Source organism: Tachypleus tridentatus, chromosome 6 (genome assembly GCF_004210375.1).
Source record: "Tachypleus tridentatus isolate NWPU-2018 chromosome 6, ASM421037v1, whole genome shotgun sequence".
Classification (NCBI taxonomy): domain Eukaryota; kingdom Metazoa; phylum Arthropoda; class Merostomata; order Xiphosura; family Limulidae; genus Tachypleus; species Tachypleus tridentatus.
Window position 1 is genome coordinate 60,919,148 of NC_134830.1, and position 23,147 is coordinate 60,942,294.

The window sequence follows — 23,147 nt, forward strand, 5'->3', positions numbered from 1 at the left end:
AACGTGGCTTTGTTATAAGAAAACACACACACTCTTTTACCAACGAATAGGGGGATTGATCGAAACATTATAACGTCCCCACGGCTGAAAGAGCAAACATGTTTGGTGCGACGGGGACTCGAACCCGCGACCCTCAAGTTATGAGTCGAGCACCTTAACCACCTGGCCATGCTAGGCTCATTCTGTTATTTGGACATGTACACATAAAATCAATAGTTTAGTGGTTAGGGAACTGTAAAACGAGATTAAAAATGTTGCTCGCGTGAATTACCGACAGGGAAGACTTAGCGTAGATAGAAGTGTTTTTTTTTTAAGTCGCAAATGTGACAGACAATTATCTGTATTAACGGTGGACACAAGTCGTTAAGGTGTGGAACAGTAGAACTTGGAAAGTTAAGATCACAGTAGAATAAAACCTTACTGGCAACAAACTGTTTCAGTCTTCAATAAAGAGTGTCTGTTCTCTGCCCTGCTATAGAAGTGTACGATAAGAAGTGTCAAGGCCTTGACAAAAACAACCTAAGGCTGTTTGTAACCTGGCCTTTGAATACCAAGATACCTTCCCTGGCGGGCTCAGTGACTTCGGACGAACAAAGGGTGTAGATTGTCATTAAAGGTTCGTCCCAATTCGCTAGAACTTTTCCCACTCTCAGACGTTACAGGAAGAAATCGTTAAAAATTATGTAATAAGGTAAAGTACAACTACCATACATGACTGCATTATTTTGGAAGTATCCCCAAAAATGTTGATGCTCTGTGAATCCTCTTAAACTTTGAATACTGTCTAAACCCCCATCATATGTGGTTATCACTTGAACTCTCATAACCTTTAAATACTATCTAAACCCTCATCAGATGTGATGATAATCTGAATCGTCATAACCTTTGAATAACCTTACCAAATGTGTTTATCATCTGAATTATCATAAGTATTGAATACTATCTAAACTCTCATCAGATGTGATTATTATTTCAGTCCTCATAACCTTTGATTATTATCTGAACCTTCACAACCTCTGAGTTCTATCTAAACCTTCACTATCTGTCATTATTATCTGAATCCTCTCAACCTCTGAATACTAGCCAAACTCTCGTCAACTGTGATTATCACCTGAATCACCATAACCTGTGAATAATATTTAAACCCTCATCATCTTGTGATTATCTGTTAAACCCTTGCAACTTGAGAGCATCACCAAAAAAAACCTCAATACTGATTATCAATCTAAACCCTTACAACGCCAACCAAAATATCTCCATACCAGAAATTGCCTCCTTATTTTTGTAATCTCGTTGTCGTTATGACATCTTAACATTTCAGTTAAATGAATCATCTATGTTTTAAACAAAAAAGAATATTTAAAAATGCTATACCAATTATACAGTGATGTAACTTATATGTAGACACTTCTTCAAGGTAAGCGGACAACAGCACTTCAAGGGTTCGTGACGCAATTGTTCTTTCTTTGCACGAGCGCTTCGCGACATCGCCTAGCGAAGGCGCACAGCTAAAGGAAAGAGATCACGCCCTTATGTTAAAAAGGAAACGAAGAGCTTTCAATTGAAGAAACATGTACACTTGACCACGATGTCCTTCAAATAGTGTACTGGCTTGCTTGCTTCTATCGACAGTTCTATAAACCAAATGTTTGTAATTACATACGAGATGCTTGTAATTATCACAGTTGAATATAAGTTGAGGGAAAAACGAAAGCAACTAAAAATATTCAAATATACTGTTTCGAAACTGATGATCTCTTTGAAAGTTTGTAGTTATTCGTTTCAGGAAATTTGCTGTAGGTGCAACTACCTTTTGTTCAAAACGCGTATTAAGCAACTTGTGTAATTATATAATTGATTTTCTATTCAACTTCCTCGAGTTAAGAAAAGTAATTTCCCGGTATATTCTTTGATAAGTTTTTTTTTGTTTTTAAAGAAAGAGCATAACATGTGCATTATGTATTTCCTGATTCAAACAGCGTGGGTCTATATTACGTCTTGGTTATATGCCATCTGCACCTACTACATTGTTCACGTTGTTTATGAGCTTGGCTCATTCCAAAATTCAAAGCGTACTGTTTTATTTTTCAAATTGAATTTTCTGTTTGTTGACAAGTTTGAAAATGAAAGGATAATATCTGTTGTTCATCTATTACAGTTAATAAAAAACAGTGGGTGCCACTGCGCAAGGAAACAACTGTTTCCAAATGTTGCCATTTCTGTCTCATGTAATGAAAAGAAACTCGTTTCATTTAAGAACTTGGTGCAAAACATTTCAATGATAAAAAGTAAGGGTACAAATATATAAACTGACTGTACACTCTTGAACTAGTTCAAAACTTGAACTGAGTGTCCCTAAAAAAAAGAAAAGAAAAAGTACCCTCTCGTCAGAACGTTAATTTGTCTAAGATTTTCATCTATTTTTAGGTGTTTTCCAGTTGGAAAGATTTTCAGAAAAGTTACTTTAACTATGTCTTAAAAACGTTAAATTCGTCTTAAAATTGTCCACAAATTTAAAATAGTTTCGCTACGGAAGGACTCTGACTGACTCTTTCTCCTAAGGTCCAGCATGGACCTACATGTTAATGATATTCATAATAACAATTTATACTTCAAAAAAAGATCTAGTATTATCACTGAGGTAAAAAAAAATCAAATCAATAGAACGTTTATAAACAAACCACACTGCTACTATTTATTTATTCTAACAGGATATTCAGAGCCACTACAAACAAACAAATAAATAAACTGCAACCAGGACTTACAATGATACAATCCTGGGAGCTATCCAAGCGGTGGACATAGTGCACATTGTTCACACTGCTCACTGTGTAACTATGAGCTAAAAATAAACAAACTAGACAATGATAAATTTAGAACAGTTTAAGGCCCAGCATGGCCACGTGGTTAAGACACTGGACTCGTAATCTGAGGGTCGCGGGTTCAAATTTCCGTCACATCAATCATGCTCACCCTTTCAGCCACAGAGGCGTTATAATGTTACGGTCAATCCTACTATTCGTTAATAAAAGAGTATCCCAAGAGTTGGCGGTAGGTGGTGATGACTACCTATCTTCCCTCTAGTCTTACACTGCTCAATTAGGGATGGCTAGTGCAGATAAACCTCGGGTAGCTTTGCACGATATTTGAAAACAACCAAACTTTCTCTCAGGTGATTTGGATTTTTTTTCTTCTAAATACTGCCTCTTGGTTTTGTGTAATTATTGTACAACAATAACCATAACACTAGAGAGAAGCAACTAGTGGCATCCACGCAAATTAGAGACACTGCTAAATCAACACCTTAATAGAAATACACAAAACTAGCTTTGGGAGAGGCGGAATAACACACTGATCTCATATATTAACGGTTCATCCAATAATAACCATAACTTTTAACCATGAGAAAGTCATATTTAATCACTTCGAAAATCACTCTTTGTTTTGGTGTAGTAACGCTGACAGTGTATAGTGGACAACAATGTCTGATGCTATACGCTTAGCAACAAATATGTTCGATATTTAATTCACGGTTAATAAAACCCAATAAATAAATACTCCAGCTATGTTATTACATCAGACATCATTTCTTTAAATACTATAGAAACTTTAGAATGAAATATCATTTGAATGTGGCGGTTCTGGCAATTAAAAAGTTATATACGTTTGCTTTTCTTTTGCAACTAACGCTTTTGTTTGTGTGGAATTTCGCGCAAAGCTGCACGAGGGCTATCTACGCTAGCCGTCTCTAATTTTGCAGTATAAGACTAGAGGAAAGGCAGCTAGTCATTACCAACCACCGACAACTCTCGGGCTACTCTTTTACTAACGAATAGTGGGATTGACCATCACATTATAACACACCCACGGCTGAAAGGGCGAGCAATTTTGCTGGACGGGGAGTTGAACCCGCGACCCTCAGATTACGAGTCGAGTGCCTTAACAACCTGGCCATGCTGGGCCTGCAACTAACTCATTTAAACTTTCGCATATCTTTATCGATACTCATTGGAAAGTTAAATAAAGACAGAGAAAAGTTGGTTAGCTTTAATACAGTTCTTTAAATATAGTGTAACAGTAATAACAATAATGAAAACTAGGTTTCTGGTAATAGAGCTTTCGTAATAATGGCACCAGTAATAATAATAATAATAATAAAGGACGAAAAGTTAGTATGTAACAATTATAAACATATAGTTTTGTTGGGAGTATTATAGGGTGAGCGTGTGCATGTTGTGGGAGCATTCTCATATGTCAACATCGTATGCGACTTTACATAATTAATATTACCATATTCGTTGAGAGTTCTGGAGACATATTAGTGGAATTCGAATAGTTGTTCATGGCAGCAACCCCGGATTAAGGCATAGGCTTACCGTGCTGAAGCCCAAGGCCTCACACTAATTAGGGGACCTCATGCTATGACGATAAACGTATTGTATTTAGAGGTTCTGTCTCGAGGGGGCCTCTATAAGTTGAAAAGCCTAGGGTCAATAAAATCATTAATCCGGTCTTGCATGTCAGATATATAAAATGGTAAGCATTCGTTTGTGTAAAACTAAAATAATGAAACCTATCGTAAACAGTCATATACTCGAAACCCACCTCTATAAATTAGGGGCGAACTTCAAAACAACAACAAATACATGTACATGTACCTTGCAATGTTCTAAATATTTGAGCTTAAATGTTTGTTATAGATATCCCTTCTCGATGCTAAGATTATAAGTATAATTGTAGTGTAAACTACGCTTTTTAAATAAATTAGTATTTCTTTGTTATGTCTTATGTTTATACAATGGACTACCAATGAAGTATACTTTAAAGTTTAGAGGATATTTTATTCACAAAGTGGCCTCCAGCGACACAGTGGTATGTCTGTGGACTTATACTACTATAAACCGAGTTTCGATACTAGTGATGGGCAGTGTACAGATAGCCCTTTGTTTAGGTTTGCTCTTAATAACAAAACAACATTTATGAACTATATAACAATCATCCGACGATACAGTGGGGGAGAATATATTATTTTGTCTATTATGTATTTAAAGTTAAATCGGTTAGTAACGCCTTTTGTTTTTTGAGGGTGTTTATTTTAATTGTTAACATGGTCGCGAAAAATGTACATTGGTTGTGTCATAACAGTTCGGCGTGATACGAACTAATGTTTAGCGTGTCAGAAAACTCACGGTTTGCGTTTTGTTGCTCCTAAAACCTGCGTTCCACATCTTGGGTTTGGTTTGTTTTGAATTTCGCGCAAAGCTACACAAAGGCTATCTTTCCAGCCGTCCCTAATTCAACAGTGTAACACCAGAGGGAAGGCAGCTACTCATCACCACCCACTGTTAACTCTTGGACTACTCTTTTACCAGCGAATAGTGGGATTGATCATCACATTATAATCCCCCACGGCTGAAACGGTGAGCATGTTTGGTGGGACGGGGATTCGAACCTGCGACCCTCGGATTACGAGTCGAGTGCCTTTCCACCTGGCCATGCTGGGCCTCCACATCTTGGGACTGTGAGTGCCTTGTGGGAAGGATGGATATATCATGATATTCGATCAGAAAAGATTAACTTGATACAGATATAAACGATTATTTCAGAAACTTTCAAATTACTAATGTTGTTGAAGAAGAAAAAGAAATACCTGCTTCAACGTATTTGAACAAAAGCTTCGAATAAAGGTATGTGTAATAATACTATACTCGTTAAAATAAATAAATACGACATATGTTAGGCAATTTTATCAAGGCCATATTCCAAACTAACAGGTACCTACTTTCCTTTTAAACAATGTATAGAGAACTGCTGTAAATTTTTGCCATGTCAGTGCATTCCGCTTGTTTCACCGACCTACTTCCCCCATAAAAATGCACTAGGCCCCATTGAAATTGCTTGGAACTGGAAATACTCTCTGATGCTAGCTAGCCCTTTGGCATACCGAGGTGACTTCGCTACAGGTACCGACCTCAAATATAAACATGTAGCAGTATTCTAGTTCTCTCATCAGCCGCGTTAATAATACAACCGTGAATCACATGTGGAATGTTTGTTTCTTTAAACAACTTTTTCTTCCACTTTGTGTGTGCGATGACATGTTGTTTAGAGTCTCTGTGACCGAAGCCCTAACTAGTTATAATTTAGGTGTTTAATCTAGTGTGCAGGCGTTGACTTGCTTAGTAATCGTATCATCATGCGTTTTGCCTTTACATACTTACACGTTAAGTTAAATCACATGCTCTTGGAATGTTTTGTTTTTTTAGCTATTCATTGCAGTTATTTCTAAAAGCATATAATTTGTTTAACGCACACACAGATTAGAGATTAATGTTTTGTAGGTATGGCTAAAATAACCACAAAATATTCGCCTTATTTCGTACGTCATGTAAAGCACAGACACATGTACAGTTAGAATGCAGTAATTATTAAAAGCTTATACGTTGAATGAGACGAAAACACTAAATATTGTTTTATTAACGTAGGTGTAATCCGACAGTCAATGTATAACTATGAGAAACTTACGAGTGGGGGCCAAAAATATATACTAACATAGCAACTACGTTATATCTAAAACAAACAATAAGAGGACTCGTCATTAGCCTAATGTCTTGTTCATTTGTTTGGTTAGGCTTAAGAATATACTAATAAATATTTGTGTATAGCTATCCTTAATTTCGAACTTATGGATTAAAAGAGTGAGAGGTTTCATCAGCACTCCGGCTATCTCTTTGGCAGCTCTTGTCTGATCGAGTAGAGTTCGTCATTGTTTTTCACGTAATGTTGACAAGATAGTTTCTGTTTGCTTGTTATGAAACAGTTTTTGTTTTATATCAGTAGCAAGTGTGTTCAGAGTCTCTTCGGATTTTGAAAAAGTCTCTCTAAATTCTAATTTTTTTCTTACAGCTTGTATATAATGTGACTCGCATATTCTGTGACATTGAGGATCGAATTCAAATATATCATCGGATATAAGATCTTTTTAAACCGGTTCCCGTCATCTAATGTTTTTCCTCAGTAGCTGATAGGGCACCAGACTGTACCGCTGATCCGGTGCCAATACTGATAGGAGCACGTTTACTGTCTTTCTTATCACCATCTCGCAAATAAAACGGGGTTCTATACTGTTGAAGCCTGTAATAGCTGTCCTGTTGAGACTACGAGGCTTAGGAACACATGCGTGACTGGTAGAGGGTATTCGGGGGGTTATCTGGTGTTTTGTTTGATTCGCTGCATGTCGTGTTCGCTGGAGTATTATGCCATACAACTTTTGTGGAACGAGGCTTTGCATTTAAGGTTCAAATTATCATCTTTCACTTGCCACAAAAGTTCATCGTTGTGAAATACAGTTGCGTATTGTGTTGTATACCTAACGTGGTGGTTGTGCAGGAAGGTGAATTATTTCATTCTGTCAACAATTCACACAAATAGTCACCTGAAATGTAAAAAAACGACAAAAACAAAAAACGCGATTAAAGAGCAAAGATTAACTTCAGAAAAGATTAATCACCCAATAAAAGGTAATTTTTTTTAAGAAATGATGTAACTTAAATCACGTTAATTGACAAGTTTACTAATCAGAAATAGATCAATTTATCATCCAATAATTTAAAACTTTCCACATATTTGGAATTCCAATTCAACTTGAAGATGTGATGTGGTGCACATATGTGTATGCGTGTATGATTTTCACTTGAAAAACTTAGATTATGTCATAATTGCGTCGCATATAACGGTTTCTATAGAACCTTGTAAGTTATTACAGCAGAGGTCCAGAGATATGATACGTTATTTACCAGTAGTGGAAGGCGACTTTATCTTGATTCGGGTAAGATTACATTATATCCTAGCACAATAATGTATCCTCTCATTATCGTTAATATGTAAGTAAGATAACTAGTCATTTCGGTTTTTGGAATGTTGTCTCGAAAGATTTTTTGATATGCCTAAGAGTCCCGATATTTACTTTTGTCAGTAACCCGTAGTTGTTTCTTTGTTATACTTCAAACTTCTGAAAACCATGAATCAACATATATGTTGTATTTTTTCTTAACTGAGTAGGGAAGTTATCACACAGCATAGCTTCAGCTGGAGTTGGCTATAAGACAGGATACAAAAGACGACAAGACGTCATTATTACATACGTTACTGAGCATGTGATTTTTCTCATCATACAAAACGAAAAGAGATAATATAATGCAAACTGTAGATGCTTCTCGGCCGACGTCCATTTTTCAAGTCGTGAAGCAATTATCTAAAGTATCTCAGGTGAATGACAGTTACTAAATATTTTGCGACAGACACCCGGCCAGCAATAAGTTAACCGAAACATTTTACTCGCCAGAGAGTAACTATGGCAACAATGACGTAAGTAAAAATATCCTTTTACTTGATGATATTTATCATTTGCACAATTGATTGTTTTACATATATATCCACCCTAGTGGCACAACGGCACGTCTGCTGATTAACAGCGTTAGAAACCGGGTTTCGATATCCGTGATGAGTATAGATCACAAATAACTCGTTGTGTTGCTTTGTGTTTAACTTCAAACAAACAAAGAAATATATCTATTTATTTATTTTCTAAACGAGAGGTGATTCCATTTATAAGGTACGAAAGTGATTTGAAAATCTGTTGACTATATACGATGTCATATTTTGTTTTTGAATTTCGCGAAATACTACTTGAGGGCTATATGCGCTACCCGTCCCTAATTTTGCAGTGTAAGACTAGAGGGAAGGCAGCTAGTCATCACCACCCACCGCCAACTTTTGGGCTACTCTTTTACCAACGAATAGTGTGATTAACTGCAACCTTATAACACCCCCACGGCTGAAAGGGCGAGCATTTTTGGTGTGACGAGGATTTGAACCCGCGACTCTCGGATTACGAGTCGAGTGCCTTAACCATCTGGCTATGCCGGGCCTACGTTTAGATACATATGCGATATTCAGCATTACTCGGATGTAATCACGATCCTGTTAGATTTAAGATAACGCTATTTACCAAAACTTTAAGTATCATTTTGTCACGACTCGTGACAACTTTGTTTACGAGCTCAAAATGTGTCTTTCACCTAAGTACCACCGATATATCGTTATTTACTGGCACTAAAGGTGTCGTCTTGTTTCAGTTAAAATAACGTCATTTTATTAGCATCAGTTTATGTACTGCCACGTGTTGGAAAGAGATTATCAGACACCCTCTCCTTCTGGTCTACAGTACGCAAATTGTAAGTAATACGAACTTAACGTGAAGCATTTGGTAGTTATTTTCGTTGGCCTATCGCATCCACGATGATCGTCGTGTCTCGCCAAATTCCATTAAGAATCGTCTGCGTACGTGATCTTGTTGCCTTATAAAGACGGTATGTATAGTTGTAAATCTAAGCGAATCAGAAACTGTATTAAGCCGATCACAGACCAGCTGTCTAATTTTCTTCATTCAAGGTTACTCGCCCAAGGGGAAACCCTCCCCCCACATACGGAAATGGTTAAACCAGGTTAAGTCAAGTCTCATACAGCTGTTGTTCGCTTTAGACCAGAAAAAATTCAGTTGGTGAATAATTTCGCGAACCTTTGTGATTAGTTTACTAAACCGGTTTTTATCTCAGGGATCGAAAAAAATATAATTCGTATAACGTCAAAATGATGATATAATACGATATACTTGATAGACTAGCATTTAGTAAACATTGTGCTACCATTATTGTTGTTTTGATTTATACATTTTTTGTATTCGTGTAGCTAACCTAAAGAGGTTTATCTAAACAAAAATTCAGTACCTTGCTGTGAAACTCGATAATTTGAACGATATCGAAAGGTGGAACTTAAGCCTTTAAGGTTTGTTAGGAAGTTAGCACAAAGTTACACGTGGGGCTCTATCTGCGCTAAACGTCTCCATTTTATCAGAGAAAGACGAGAGGGAAAGCAGCTGGTCAACACCACCCATCTCCAATTCATGGGCTATTCTTTTATCAACGAATAGTGGGATTGAACGTAACATTATAACGCCCTCATGGCTGAAAGGATGAGCATGTTTGGTGGGAAGAATATTCCAGTTCTGACCGTTTAAGAAGAATGATGCTATGGTAATATGCTTGAAGTGCCATATTTATTTAATTGTGATTGAAAACTCATACACGCGTTCTGTAGGTTTTCAAGATGCTAAGACGAATTTAGAGCTTTCACTAATCCTCTAGAAAGCTTCACGTACCCATTTGCTTGTTTAATCAATTACTTGTCTTAAGTTATTTACCTCTACACTTTCTCACTTTTTATGTCGGTGTCCTCGTTCATAAAAGAGTAGTCCAAGAGTTGGAAGTGGGTGTTTATGCCTAGCTGCCCTGCTAGTCTTTATATGCTTAGATAGCCTTCGTGTAGCTTTACACAAAATTCAAAAACAGACAAACAAATTTCTCCTGTTATTTGCTACGAAGGGTAATCCCGAACTGAAATTTATTTTTTATAATTTGTAATATATTTTCCCGACTATTTAGTTCTAAATATACGACTGATTTAGGCCATTCCATCGAATAATCACTTTTATTTTATTCTCAAACGATTGGGCCCGGCATGGCCAGGTGGGTTAAGGTGTTCGACTTGTAATCTGAGGGTCGCGGGCTCGAATCCCCGTCGCACCAAACATGCTTGCCTTTTCAGCCATGGGGACGTTCTAATGTTACGATCAATCCCAATATTCGTTGGTAAAAGAATAGCTCAAGAGCTGGCGGTGGGTGGTGATGACTAGCTGCCTTCCCTCTAGTCTTACATTGCTAAATTAGGGACGGCTAGCGCAGATAGCCCTCGTGTAGCTTTGGGCGAAATTCAAAACAAACCAGTCGAACGGCATAATCTGTTGAATGTGTCTCAGGACGGCTGGTATGGGTATTAACACTTTTATTGATAAGGTCGAAACGTTACACTCTCTTTATCAGTAAAAGTGTTAACACCCATACCAGCCGTCCTGAGATACATTTTTATTTTAGGTGGGTTTCTCGTCATCAGGAATCTGTTGAATGTATCTTCAAATATGACATTAGATTTTTCTTTTAGTCGCCCCATATTTAGATGTCTGTGGTGAGCACAGCACAAATAGTCCATTGTGTAGCTTTTGTTGACAGTAGTTAAAATCGATCATCTCGGTTTCACTTGTTAAACCAAAGATGTTAAGGGATATTTTTAACTAGAAACGGGTAACACGAAGAGTGTATTTTGTCTAGTCTTAGTAAATATCTTCAATTTTATCTTTCAAAATACTAAAAATAAAACACATTAATTAATAGACTAAACTGTCGAGTATTTCTACTAGTTTACTAACACGTTTCACAGCTGAACAAGGTTCTTATAGTATGAATATATTGCATTAAATCAACCTTTGAGACTCTTTATAGGAATTTAATATTTTGTTTGGTTGTTGTTAAGCGCAAAGCTACGCAAATGGTTTTCTGTGTTCTGCCTTCTGGTATCTAAGCCCAATATTTAGCGTCGTAAGCATGTTGACTTACCTACCTCTTAGCCACTATGGATCAAGGCTCAATACAAAAAAAACAACAATATATTAATTAAGACAATTAATTTTTCAACGTACTAAAGGGAAACTAGGAAGTGTAATTATTAATTTCCCAGTACAATACAGATGGCGCTAGAAATAGAAATCATTTTGGTTTGTGAATTTTTGTACCCGTTCATTGATTCATTATTTTATTTTCCCAGATAAAAACCAAAACGAAATTTACGTCATAACGCCAAAACGTGCACTATCAATCTCATTGCATGACTTATTTTAACTCGCCGAATATTTTACAGAGAAAAATGGAGATTTTATCTTGGGAAATCCCACAAAGTATTTTACTACAGATTAAAACTTTTATCTAGGCATACTTATGCCCTGCATTGATTATTACTACTTCTTAACAAAAAGGGCCCGGCATGGCCAGGTGGTTAAGGCACTCGACTCGTAATCCGAGGGTCGCAGGCTCAAATCCAGGTCACACCATACATGCTCGCCCTTTCAGCCGTAGGGGAGTTATAATGTGACAGTCAATCTCACTATTCATGGGTAAAGGAGTAGCCCAAACGTTGGCGGTGGGTGGTGATGACTAGTTGCCTTCCCACTAGTCTTACACTGCTAAATTAGGGACAGCTAGTGCAAATAGCCCTCATGTAGCTTTGCGTGAAATTCCAAAAAAAACAAAACAAACTTAACAAAAAGACAATTTGTATGTTAAAAGAAACAAAATTTTATGGGGTACGGGATTCAATTTAATGAATACAAAAATCAGAAAATAAATTTCACATTTACTGATCGATTCAGTAATGAGGCATTTTTTTTCTCTCTTTTGGAGTAATCTAAAAAATAATTCACATATTAAACGAATAGTGAAAATCGTTTTTAGTGTGTCAGTAATAAATAAACATACTTGACAAATAAATAAGTTTATCTTGTTTGTATTATTTAATTAACGTATTTCTTCGATACTCAATATCTTCTAATAACAACAACAAAGAACGTGTGTAAATTTTGGAATTTGGTGTTAGTTTCAAAGCTGTTTTCGAAATAACGTTTTGTAAGTGGTGTAACGTAACGCATTTCAAATGAAGTAATTCTATATTAAATCTCAAATTTGGTGTATAAATCACAGATGCAGAACTTATTTCCGTTTAGTGTATATGAAGAATCGTCACAAACGTAAAACTAGATTCTATGAGTGATATTGTATGTTTTCAGGAAACAGAAGTTTTAATTAGGAGTTTTCTCTCCCAGACTGTAAATACAGTATATACCAATTATGACCCACCATTAGGAAGAATTGGCGATGGCTTTTCTTTACTTGTTAAGGGCGAAGCTACACAATGGTCAATTTGTGCTGTGCCAGGTATCAAAACCTGGTTTTTGTGTTATAATTCTTCAGATTTACTGCGGAGCCTTTGGTTTGGGAATGTGGCGACAGGGAAATATTTCGAGTGCCCAATTCCATTTTGTATTTTAAAATTTCTCGTCTATAAGACCTCTTGAAATTACTTGTGCGATTAACAAACAATTGTGCAGATAAAACGTGTGGCACAAGGAAAATATGAACGTTCTATAAACATAAGGCTATGGTTATATACATGGTAGAGGACCAGATGTTACATTTGCTATGGTCCTTCATCAATGTAGGTCTTATTTCATACACAATACCTGTCGTTTAGATCATTGTTTAATGTCAATATGCACGAGGTAGATATAGGAGTGGGTGGTTCCTAGTATGTCCCACGTGTGTGTTTATATAAAGAACTTGTTTTACTGCTTTCTCTTTATCACATCCAAAATAGAGTGTTTGGGTTAATTTAAGATCTTATCAATGAAAGCAAAGAACAATATGTCAACCACACTACATCTGTAATATCCAGTACCAATAAGGCCATTCAAGCTGGATCAGAAGTGACAAATATAACAATAATTAACCACTATTTATATCACCGATTTTAATTAATAATGGCTCTTATGGTAGGAATTAGATTAACTAAATTGTCATTATTATCAATTTGATATAAAGCTACTACAGATTAGGTTTTCAGGGCAAGGATTAGTAATACCATATTATTTATTTATTTTAAATTCTAATTACATATTTATTTTCATCATTATTATTTTATTTGTGTTAATTTTACATCGCACAGGCGCCACTTGTCTCTCAGTGACACAGCGGTGTGTCTGCGGACTTACAACGCTAGCAACCGGGTTTCGTTCGATTCTCGTGGTAGACAGAACACAGGTAGCTTAATGTGTAGCTTTGTGCTTGAACTTCAAACAAAGTTGGAATCAGGAGTGCCATAGCACCTCTACATTTGACTTTCATAGCAACTGAACACAGCGCAATATACATGAGCAAGAGAAAAGTTTCAGTTGGGGAGTTAACTAGACTTCGACATTTTTAATTCGAATATAGAACTGAGATAATGTATTACTTAGTCGGTTTCAACATACAAACAGTTTTTAACCCGAGTATTTAACACGGCATTCTATGCAAACAGGTATAAAAAACGGTACAGCATTTATAGAGTTTATACACATAAACAGCTTATTTCAGGTACAGAGTGGACCTTTCTTCTTCAAGGGCAAACTGGGAAACTTCGTTTGATATTATGCATGTGTACAGTACTTACACGGCCTGTAGAGTTATCTTTAATTAAAATATCGAAGATTGTGTAGCATTTACACAACCTGAGCAAACGGACAGTTCTAATCTGCGTATTGTGTATGATGCGGTGTTTATACAGCGTGGTTAAATGCTATGTTATGGACAGATAGTTGCGATCTTAGTGAGGGGCATAACAAGGTACTTTCTCAGTCTGAACGTGCAGGTTGTATTAATCAAGAAATTATTGCAATGTAGCATCTTCACATCACGAATGTATACAATCAACCCAGGTAACAAGCCCAGCGTGTTATTTAAGGACACTGAATGAAGTACAGTGTTTACACAGCCTTAACACATATAATAATCTCATTTTGAATCTAGGTCAAAATTAACGCTTTCTTCTGTTTCCAAAAATCACCCTGACGCTCATTTTAAATCATATTGACTTGATAAATATTATGTTGTCGTATCAGAAAAGTGTGGAATTCTAGCATGTGGTCACGACTAACATAATTCCGTAGCAACGAATATCTTGTTACGTTTCATTTTCATTATGTGTTCTTGTTATTATATAAACTAAAAATTTTGATTACTTGAACTGCTAATACTTAGCTCTCGAGACCATTTTACCAAATTAAAGTTGTGTCTCAGCAAAGTAACATGTTTCCGCGCACGTTGAAGAGAAGACGTTTTAAACTCGCAAGGAAATGTACTTTAATAGGTACAGCACGTGGTGCAATTTTAGGAGAGATAAAAAAACTCTTTGTAGGTTTTTTTGTCTGGTTTCCGTCGGACTTTAAGAATTGTACAGGTGTGGTAATTTTTTATCACATGTTTATTTGTAATTAAGCACAAATCTACACAGCCGGTTATCTGTGCTCTGTCCACTACGGGTATCGAAAACCCGGTTCTAATGTTGTAAGTCCGAAAAAATACCAATTATTATATCATTATCGTTTGCGGTGCGTCTTCATTATGCTTTCATAATTCTAAATATAACTGATAAATATATTTTATAAGTAAAAGTACTTGGCAATGTTGGGCTTAAAAAGTAATTCTATAAATGTGGTGTGGATCGTCTCTTCCTTTATTTGGAGCCGTAGCGCACGAACCGTCCGTCTAATACAAAGGCATGCGTGCTATGCTTGCCATTAAATATCAGATTCGGTTAACGACATCAACATATTTTACTATCAGTTGAGCCCTCGTTTGCCGCATTAAGGTGGTCAAATTGAAATGAAATGAGGCTCAACCTAAGTTCCTCTACTAAATTCCTTTAGAATGGTTTTTCCCAGACCCTCAAAAGATACAGTGAGATAACTCATCTTTACATATACACACACACACACACATGCACGTGTATATATGTGCATGGCGCCATCTGTTGACCACTATCTTATAATTGCAATTAAATTATTCCACCCATTTCAGATTATGTGTGTAATTCCATTTCTGCCTTAGACTGTAATGTTAAAGAAAAAGAAATCTAATTATATCGATTACACATAGCCAAGGCGGGTAATCTGGTAGAGATTCAATTATTTTACTCATATATACTGGTAGATTTAACTACAATATTTATGGGGTTTTTTTTTCCTAATTTTTTATATGACTCAATTGGTTTAGGAATCATATAACCAGCAAAGTCGTGGATCCACAAGCACATTGGTACATAATCAGTTTAGAAAAACATTCTTTAAGAAACGAAATGCTCTTAATCGATAATTTAAGAGCTAGACAACATGAAAGTCGAACTTTTACTATTTGTGTGTATATATATATGTATGAATTATTGCCTAGAGTTGTTTAAGATATACCATCTGTTCACCTGTTTGTATGACTTCCCACATGCCTCTTATTACCAGTACCTATTAGAACACGTCTGGTATAGCTGTGCAGCTGTTCATTCTGTGTTACTTGTAAGCTATTGATGTGAATAATTCGAATACACTGTGAGTAGATCAAGTACAAAGTACAATTGTGCAGTAACACTTAGCGCCATCTGTTGATTACTAGTTTATAACTGCAATGAAATTATTCCACCCCTTTTTGGTGGTGTACGTAATCTACTTCTGACTTAGACTGTAATGTTAAAGAAAAAAAATCGAATAGACACAGCCAGGATCGTTAATTCAGTGGAGGCTTAAAGGGTCTCACTTGTCCAGTTTATATTCAATTTCAATCCAGATTCGTAATTAATATAAAAATTCAACAATCGCTTAAAAATAAAAAAGATAACCCCGGGAATAATTTTGATAATAAAAAGTATCATTGGTTCTGCAAAGTATCTAGGGTTGAATATCTTTACTAGTTAGTACCGGTAATACATGAAATTAGCAAACCCTTTGTTGTTCACCCACAATAGCGTTTAGTGACGTTTTATAATATGCGCATTTCAAAGGCGGTAGCACATTCCAAAGCTGGATTGCGTCACCACTGCATTACCCTTTAGTTGGCAATAGTTACAAGTTTAGGCTATTACTTTTCCGTTTGGCGTAATTTGCCCTACAGTATATTTATCTGTTTATTCGTGAAAGTAAATGCAACTAGTAATTTACAATTGATTTTATAAGTATTAATGGAGAAAATCATTACGACTCGGAGAAATGTATTACGAGTATTTACGAGAGATTTTATCGATACACGCGTTTAAACGTGTTTGTTTTTTGTTTCTTTTGTTTTTGAAATTCGCACAAAGCTCCTCGAGGGCTATCTGTGCTAGCCGTCCCTAATTTAGCAGTGTAAGACTAGAGGGAAGGCAGCTAATCATCATCACCCACCTCCAACTCTTGGGCTACTCTTTTATCGATGAATAGTGGGATTTACTGCACATTATAACGTCCCCACGGCTGAAAGGGCGAGCATGTTTGGTGCGACCGGGATTCGAATCCGCGACCCTCATATTACGAATCGAACGCCTTAACCCACCTGGCCATGCTGGGCTGTTTAAACGTGTAAGATGTTCAATAAGCTGAAAGTAAGGGTTATTTATTATTGTACATTATTTCACTCTGTAGAGGACTTGTTTACTGCATGATTGTATTCATTTTAAATCGCTAAGACGGAAAAGTTAGTAATGCGTTAATAAAAGTTTAAAACGAAACAGCTTTCCCGAAAAGAACTATAAAGTGATAATTCGTGCTGTGTAGTATTTCATAATATTGCGCTGTCTTAAACTTGATTTATTTATTTACGTGTTTAAAGTGACTACTGTTCATAGTGACTGCTGTAAGATTATTAACGTGCTTACAATGACTACTATAAGGTTATTTTCGTCTTTACAGTGACTATTGTAAGGCTATTTACGTCTTTACAATGACTACTATATGGGTTATTAACGTGTTTACGGTGACCACTATAAGGTTATTGGCACGTTTACTTTGACTACTATAAAATGCGATATTAATGAGTATTAGTTAATTAATTTGGGTCACCTTTCTCAAAATACGCCCTTTTTATCCACCCCTCTACCAAACACTAAAAAATAAATGGGTGTTACTCCGAAGCGCACGTGCTACTGCTGGATCAGCATGTAACAATGGACAGTAGTGAATTAGATTTAAAACAAATTGCACCAAAGTACACGTGAGTTTCTGGAGTGGAACATACACTATTAAGTCGCTTAGCTCTGCATTTACCAGGGTGTTAAACAGTGAGCTTGGTTAGTTTGGATAATATCTCTGAAGTGTTGACCAAAATATATCCACGTGTGTGTGAAATATGGTCAGTTACAAAAATTGTGACTACGCGATGCATCCGTATTGGTAATTAAAATGGTAAATACTGATATTTTAAAACCACAATTAAACAACCTTATAACACTGAATTTGATATTTTTCTTCAAAAGTTTCAAGTCTTGTATTGTTCGTTTTACTGTTTGTGTTTTAGAGGAACGCTCTTGAAAACATTGTAAAGCAAAACATTGAGTTTCTCATTAAAGTAAAGTGAGAAATTTGCTGTTATAAGGTCATTTATTTATACCTTCAAAATGTCTTTTATACACCACTGTATAATACAGAAATTAGATATTAAATATTAACTTGTAATATAGTTTAAATGACTGGATATATTTAAAGTATTAATTTTGACACACATTGTTATAAGTACTGCATAATCATTATATTCAAAATACCATTTGAAAATTTGGTATGAATTAGTATTGTCTGGTGAATATTAGCGAAACGTTACTTTGGTTTTTCCAACACTGGCTATTTTTCTAACTATTCAAGTGTTTGGTCGTCTTAAAGTAATGTTTAGATGAAATACTTAAATACAGTGTATGTTTTATTGAAAAAACAACAACTTAGAATAGACCATATTCAACTTTAAAATTACCAATGGGGCTATATAGATTCTAAAGTTTGTTTTGTTTTGAATTTCGCGCGAAGCTACTCGAGGGCTATCTGCGCTACCTGTCCCGAATTTAGCAGTGTAAGACTAAAGGGAAGGCAGCCAGTCATCACCACCCACCACCAACTCGTGGGTTACTCTTTTATCAACGAATAGTGGAGTTGACCATAACATTATAACACCCTTATGGCTGAAAGGACGAACATGTTTAGTGTGACGGGGATTCGAACTCGCGACTCTCAGATTACCAGTCGATTGTTCTAACCACCTGGTCATGCCAGACCAAACCTTCCGTTTAAACTGTTTGTGCACCAACTTCCTTGTAGGTACATGGTTTCGTTGGTTCATCAAATGTGTTAGGCCTCTCAGCCCTGGGGACGATATAATGGCACGACCAATCTCACTATTCATTTGTAAAAAATTAGGTACATATATCACAGATTGTCCTTAAGTAGCTTCGTGAGAAATTCAACAATAAGCAAATGAATTTTGTTGGTATTAGTCTCCTAACAACATATGAGACATAGACATAAAACTTAAACAAAAATAGGATACGATCTATTGGGTTCTGAGCCCGTTTTACTTCACTATATAGTAACCTAAATTAATTTAAAGAAATAGCATATACATACGTACATAGGCACCTACGGAACTATTTTCAGGGAGAAAAGGCAAAAAAATAGGTGTAGGGGATCGTCTTTTGCAGTGCAAGTCAACAGACTAAAATAATATGTGTTATGTGGGCTTAAACGCAAGCGCAAATTTACAGTTTGGATAAAACCTGCTAAAAATATTCGGTTTAACTACGGTGTTAAGCTTACATCATATAACGTGGAAGTTTTTTGTAAACTGTAAGGGGACAAATGCTCACTCTTGTCCCTTTCAGGCAGGCGTCCATGTATATATACAAAAATATTATCAGTTTCTCTGTTAATCTCACTACTCACCCTGAATATTCCTATGTATATTACATAATAAATGGGTAATTTCACCAAAATGTATTTTGGTAGCTATTTACAATAAGATTTGTGTCTGGCAAAAATGAAAGGTTACATTAATGTATGTGGTTGCAAACTGTATAAAAACAAATAGGTAATTTGAAACTGAATTGTATTTATGGTAAAGCTACTATGGCTTCCGTCTCTAATGTTGAATTACTGGCCAGAGGGAAGGCAGCCAGTCAACAGCAGCCTACTATGAATCATTTACTGAAGTATTGACTGTCACTCTTACAAAGCATCCATGTCTTATAGTACGAAACATATCTTGTAGTGTGGAGCCCATTCGACCCCAACTTGCTAGAGGACCAGCAGGTGCGATGCTAGTTTGGATATTAATCACTCACAAACATTGCGTGACCTCAAACAATATGCTACCTAAATTACAATCAATATATTCTATAAGAACACACAGTACTCCCCTGTTTTTCTTCTTTCATTACAAGCTTGGTGGAAAAAGCGCTTGACTCCCAAGCTGAGGGTCGCGAGACTGTAACATATAAATCTCATAAGTCACGGTTCTCGTTTCACTCATAAACATTCAAGTTGCAATTACAGTACCTTATCCAGATGTTTTAAGCAGCCGAATGTAATTTTGTATTACAGTACCTTATCCAGATGTTTTAAGCAGCCGAATGTAATTTTGTATTACAGTACCTTATCCAGATGTTTTAAACAGCCGAATGTAATTTTGTATTACATGTATTACAGTAAAACAGCTGAATGTAGTTTTGTATTACAGTACCTTATCCAGATGTTTTAAACAGCTGAATGTAATTTTGTATTACATGTATTACAGTAAAACAGCTGAATGTAGTTTTGTATTACGGTACCTTATCCAGATGTTTTAAACAGCCGAATGTAATATTGTATTACAGTATCTTATCAAGATGTTTTAAGCAGCTGAATATAATTCTGTATTACAATACCTTATCCAGATGTTTTAAGCAGCTGAATGTAATTCTATATTACAGTACCTTATCCATACGTTTTGAGCAGCTGAATGTAATTTTGTATTACAGTACCTTATCCAGATGTTTTAAGCAGCTTAATGTAATTCTATATCACAGTACCGTATCCATACGTTTTGAGCAGCTTAATGTAATTCTGTATTACAGTACCTTATTCATACGTTTTAAGCAGCTGAATATAATTCTGAATTACGGTACCTTATCCATACGTTTTGAGCAGCTGAAGGTAATTCTATAATACAGTACCTTGTCCATACGTTTTGAGCAGCTGAATGTAATTCTATATTACAGTACTTTATCCATACGTTTTAAGCAGCTTAATGTAATTCTATATCGCAGTACCTTATCCAAATGTTTTAAGCAGCTGAATATAATTCTGTATTACGGTACCTTATCCAGATGTTTTAAGCAGCTGAATGTAATTCTATATTACATTACCATATCCATACGTTTTGAGCAGCTTAATGTAGTTCTGTAATTTTAACAAACTTTGTAACTGAAAAAAAAACAAACTGGCTCTAAATTTTATTATACACAAAGTGTTCGGAAATTATTGTAACAGATTTACTTAGACGAGTAAACTGTTTTATTAATATAACTTCCAGGAACCTTCATTAAACATGTTTTCTAGGGAAGACGTTTGTCGATTTTTTAGCATAACCTTTGGTGATAGCGACTATTTGAAAATCATTTTTTGTGTTTCTTGAAGTTATTATTTTATCTTGTTCTTACTGTCAGTTTTGTAGCCACATGATTGCTTGCTGGTAAATAACAATTTCGTGAACCAGAACAAACAGATGTTTCCTGCTGGAACGTTTTGCGTGAGATTTCCATGGGTATTTATTCATCATGGACAAACATGCTTGGTTAGAGAAGTATTAACGGAACTGAGCCTCATGTACCAGCCATGTTTTATTTTTAGTAATTTCCTGTCGGTTCTTCTTTAAGATTCTCTACCTGCTTTACGTAACAGACAAGACTTATGACATAAAAGACGTCAAACAGTCAGTCTAAGTTATACATTAAACAGACATCATGACATCTATTTGCTCTGCAAGTAGATACTAAAAAACAAAGACGATACTTTTAATACATTGTATCAATATATTTCATAATGTTTGACTCCAAGCAGCACAGCGGTATGTCTACTGATTTACAATGCTAGAAACGTGATTTCGATACCCGTGGTGGGCAGAACACAGATAGCCCGTAGTGTAGCTTTTTGCTTAATTTCAAACAAACACATAATTTTATAGTGACCTATGGCACTGGAGGTTTTAGCGAGCGTGAGAATGATAAATTACACAGTACGTGAAATACCTGCAAGTTAGAGTGAGGTTTAGGAACCCTATCTTTTATCTAATAAAATAATTGAAATTAAGGTTCAAATCAGGTACAAATTGTTATTGTAAGGGAATATATAACTACACCAACAAATTAAATATTAAAAGATTTTTTTTTTTTTTTAGAATAACATGCAGCCTTAAACAGTGGTTTGTCTTAAGGGTGACAGTCTCAATGATGACCACTGGAACTTGAACGAAATCGAAATATTCAGCCTATATGACAACTTATACCTAAATGACCATGTCAGGAGAGCCCTATAATCCGGATATAACTGCCCCTTTTGAACTTCTAGTCAGATGGAAGACACCCATGGTTTGAAGTGTTTTATCGGATCTTTTAACCAAATAACGGCATCGAGTACTAAGTACTAATTTTATAACATGCCCTCAACTGAAAACTCGAAGCGTCTTCAAAGACATCATTTCTCGAACTGCAAGCATTCCAATCCGCAGTCCGACACGTTAACCACTTGGTCACATTCTGGTCATAGTGACCACAAAAATATAACTAAGGTTTTAATTTCAGACTTGTTCAGGTACCTAACGTAGTGTTCTACTTATGATTCTTTGTAGTATTTGTTTTCTGAAAAAATCTTAAGAGATTTGCTGTTATTAAACCAAAACATTGAAAATGTGTTTTGTTTTTTGTTGTAAACACCATAATTAAACCTACTTAGTTTACACTTTGGTAGGTCGGGACTGTGATGTCACGCGTATGATTTAGTTTGTTTTGAATTTTGCGCAAAGCTACACGAGGGCTATCTGCTCTATCCGTTCCTAATTTTACAGTGTATGACTAGAGGGAAGGCAGCTAGTCATCACCACCCGCCACCAGCTCTTGGGCTACTCTTTTATTATCGAATAGTGGGATTGACCGTCATATTATAACTCCCCCACGGCTGAAAGGGCAAGCATATTTGGTGTAACGGGGATTCTAACCCGCGACCCTCAGATTAGGAGTCGAGTGCATTATCCACCTGGCCATGCCGGACCAATACATCAGCAAAACTCTTTGTTTTATAGCAATCCGCATTGGGCGATCTGGTGTGTCCATCGTACGGAACCGAATCCCTGATATTAGCGTCTCTAAGCTTGAAGATCCCCCGGGAGAGACATTAGAAAGAAAAATTTTCCATTTTTATTAGCAGTCAAGTTCACATTTTTACACAATAAACACTTTTTGCTTCATTTCTTTTTGTATATGAACATATTTTCTAACCAGTTTGTTTGTTTGAAGTTAAGCACAAACCTACAAACTCAGCTATCTGTACTCTGTCCATTACGGGTATCGAAATCCGGTTAATAGCGTCTTAAGTCCGCGGACACTTGGCTGTGGGGCGTTTGTAATCAACT

General features: G+C 36.0%; 1 long non-coding RNA gene across 1 annotated transcript in view; it reads left to right on the top strand.

Moving 5' to 3' along the window:
* Window positions 1-22,325, top strand: part of LOC143252652 (uncharacterized) — a 105,728-nt gene extending 83,403 nt beyond the window's left edge. The window contains exon 3 of the long non-coding RNA XR_013029095.1: window positions 21,918-22,325. This is a non-coding gene — a long non-coding RNA (uncharacterized LOC143252652). The remainder of the gene's footprint in view (window positions 1-21,917) is intronic.
* Window positions 22,326-23,147: the final 822 nt, after the last annotated feature.